Source organism: Gavialis gangeticus, unplaced genomic scaffold (genome assembly GCF_001723915.1).
Source record: "Gavialis gangeticus isolate Ggan-Ray unplaced genomic scaffold, GavGan_comp1, whole genome shotgun sequence".
Taxonomy (NCBI): Eukaryota; Metazoa; Chordata; order Crocodylia; family Gavialidae; genus Gavialis; species Gavialis gangeticus.
Genome location: NW_017729032.1, coordinates 172,487,418 through 172,491,057, shown reverse-complemented (window position 1 = coordinate 172,491,057; position 3,640 = coordinate 172,487,418).

Genomic DNA, 3,640 nt, shown 5'->3' with positions numbered 1-3,640 from the left:
CTAGGATCTGGAAGCAACTTCCAAGGGAAGTGGTGCTCGCTCCTACCCTGGGGGTCTTCAAAAGAAGGCTAGAAAATCACCTTGCCAGTGTCGTTTGAGCCCAGCATCCTTTCCTGCCCATGGCAGGGGGTCGGACTTGATGATCTGCTCAGGTCCCTTCTGATGCTACCTGCTATGAAACTGTGAAACTATGAATCAAGTCTGCTCTGCATGTGAGCTGAGGCGAACTGCACTGTTTAACATACAATTCTATAAGTGGTGAAATGTGTGTCAGCATGCAGAAAATGGTGGTGGTGCACTTTTGAGCTAAAGCACCTCTGATTTGTTTTAGTTCAAAAGTGCACCGCCATAATTTTCTCAGTGCTGATGTGCATTTCACTGCTTATACAACTGCAAGAGTCGCAGTGCCGGGTGCTTGGGCTGTGATGCTTGAAAGTGTAAAAATGCTGCAAGGTGCAACACTGGTGCAACCTTCTGCCTGACTTCAGAATAGCAAGGCTAAAAAACTACCTGTCTCTACTCCTGATGTAATTAGAGAGCAATTGCATCTTTGTTCAGCTTTTGTTTTACTAGGTTAAGCAGGCCAAGTTTAACTTTTGCCCACTCCCACTTCCATTTTTCTGAACATCCTAGTAGCCCAGGAATGGGCAATTATTTGGGCTAGAGGGCCACTTAAGGAGTTTTGGTGAGCTGTTATGGGCAGGGGTGGGGGTGGTGCTGACCTGTCTGGGTGAGACGGATGGAGGGGTGCTATTGATCTTATCCAGCCCTGGCCATTTGCCCTGCACCTGTTTATCCCAGCAATGGGCACTGGTTCCATGGGCAGGGGATGTGGGGAATGTATCATGACTCTGTCCCAGGCCCTAGCCCTGGCCCTGTGCTCACCGCCCTGCAATCCTGGCCCTAGCCCCCACCCATGTATCAGAATTCCAAATCAGACAGGTTTCCAGAGGTTTCATTAGTGCCTTTTATGGTCTAGTCATACCTCTTAATTCGATTCACTGGAAAGGTTTCTCCCAGTATGTCTTAGAAACTTATTTTCTGTTCTAGGCTGCATCCCCACATGCCTTGCATGTTAAACTGTGGATTGCGCTGCTAATTTGAAGTGCGGTGGCAGAATTTGCCACCCAGATTTCCTGGGAGCACAAAAAAGCCCCAATTAAAAAAAATGGCAATGCACACAAAAGTAGCATGCACCCAGACACATGCAGAGTTCTGGAGCCCGTGTGTGATGTGGAGCCCGCACTGAGGCACACTGCGTCCCAGTCAGCTGCTTTATGGCTATCTGTTTTGCAGTGTGCCTTGAGACAGGGGGAGCAGGCAGACCTGGGCTAGCTGCTCCCTCATCTCCACGTGCCGGTCCTCAGATGGCTGGGGTGCAGAGTGCCTCAGCACAGGGGCTGGATTCCAGCTACCCCCACACTGAGGCACCTTGTTCCCCGCCAGTCCTCTCTACAGCACATGGAGTCCAGCTAGGAGCTGGGAGGAGCTGGGCACAGGCTGTTTGACCAAAGAGGGAAAATTGTCCCTCAACAAAGTGCACATGCAGTGGCGTGCACTGAGGCAAAGTAGTGGCACAAATTTGTGGTTCTACTATCTGTGCAGCTGTAAACACACACCCCTGCTCATCTGGATGTGGCCCTAGTGGCCATATCAGATTGAAGGCTTTTGGTCATCCTATGTTCAACCAGTAAACCCAAGTTTTTGTCCTCTCCAGTTATTTTTAACTGATGAATTTGTTTTTGCACTTCATACTTTGAAGTTCAACCCATTTTTATTACTTCTATCCCCAGCATCCTCCAGTTCTTCCTTTTTGCTATTCTGATCCTGCTTATTTCTGAAGATCACCAGCAAATTTCATTAATATATTCCCACCACTAGTATCATGGACATTAACAGAAGAATTAAGATTGTTCCAACACTGTTCTTGAAAAGCCTCTGCTATCAACATTATCTCAGCTCAATACATTCACCACAACTGTCTCCACTTTAGCCAGTTCCACATTACAATTAATATATTCCCATTTTTTTTAGTATAATGTATCAAGTACAGGTGTATCGAATGCTTTACTGAAAACCAGGTAGATGGGATTGACTGGATTTCTTCTGTCTAGAAAATTATTTATTTTATCAAAGAAAGGTCATTCTAACTGTATCTTTGTTAAATCCATTACATGTTATCCCATTTTCTACTCACCTCCCTCTCTCATTAGTTCTTTCCTTTAACATTTTCTCAGAGTTGTGCATGCTATTAAGGTCAGAATAACAGACCTGTAGCTGCCTTGATTGCTTCTTTCCCACTTTGTCCTAATCTAATCTGCTGGTCGTGGCAAAATCACCCCTCACTAAACCTTTCCAGCCATTTTTTTTATTTAATCTTGAATATAGATATTTCCATTTCCATCCATTCATTCCCACTTGGCATCCTGTCTTTGTCCCTGTGTTAAACATCATCGTCCATTTTGAAAATTGAGGTAGAGTATTCTCTTTTAGTTTTTGGCCCTATCTAGATTATGAGTAATCTCAGCCCTATCAACATTGCACAACTACTCTTTTCTTGTTCTCTTTATATCTCTATGGCTGTTTAACCTTTTGCTATCTGTCTACATTTCCTTTGCAAGGTCTAACTCATAACTTGACTTTTGGCAAACCTTGCTTTGTCCCTACGCTTTTTTACCTCTAAGGCAGTTTTCTTTGCTGAGCTGTTTTAATTCCTTGCAGTCTTTCCCTTTATGCCACATCTCCTTTTGAATTAGTTATTTATCCACTCAAGTCTGGATCCTTTCCCTCTCAGTTTTTCCCCTGAGCATAGGCCAGTTGTTCCCAAACAGTGGGTCACAACCCAAAATGGGGTCACAGCTGTGGTTGAGGTTGCATGGTTTCTTCATCCACAATGCAGAGCTGGACCAGCTCCAGGCAGGAGCCACCTTGTCAGCCTCTGTCACCTCCCCTGTGCGTGACACTCCCTTCCACACCACGTCCAGCCAGTTGCGCTGTGAAGCACCCGGGGGGGGGGCGGGGGCAGCAGGGCAGGGAGCTCCAAGTCTGCAGCAGGCAGCCTGCATCCTCCCCACCCATAGGCTCTGCTCCGGTCATGCTGCCCACAGGGCAAGGGACAGGTGGAGGGTGGGGGCAGGATCTGGGCTCCACACTCCACTCTGACTGCAGCAGTTCCCAGCTCCTGCAGGTGGCAACCAGGGCTTGGGTGCTGCTGAGGGGCAGGGGGCTGTGGGCCCTGGCTCTGGGGCACCTGGAGGGAGTGGGGGGCTGCAGGTTGGGAGGGAGAGGCACTGGCAGGGCCAGGGGGCTGTGGGTTGGGAGTGAAGGGCACCTGGTGGGGTGAGGGGCTACAGGGTAGGAGTGAGGGGCCATTCTGAGGAAATGGGGTCATGAGGAAAAGCTTGGGAAGCACTGGCATAGGCTTCAAGTCCCAGATGGTCTTTTTGCAATTGTAACAAGAAATCCCATGTCTCCTCCATATTTTTGTCCTCCACTTCAGCCCAGTAAGGGACTCCATTCATTTCTCTGAAATTTACATTCGTCAAAATCAAGAACATACATAAACTTACCTTTGATTATTTTTTTTTCAATTTTTAATTCAGTTTAACTGAATCAAGTCATGTTCACCTGATCCAAAGCA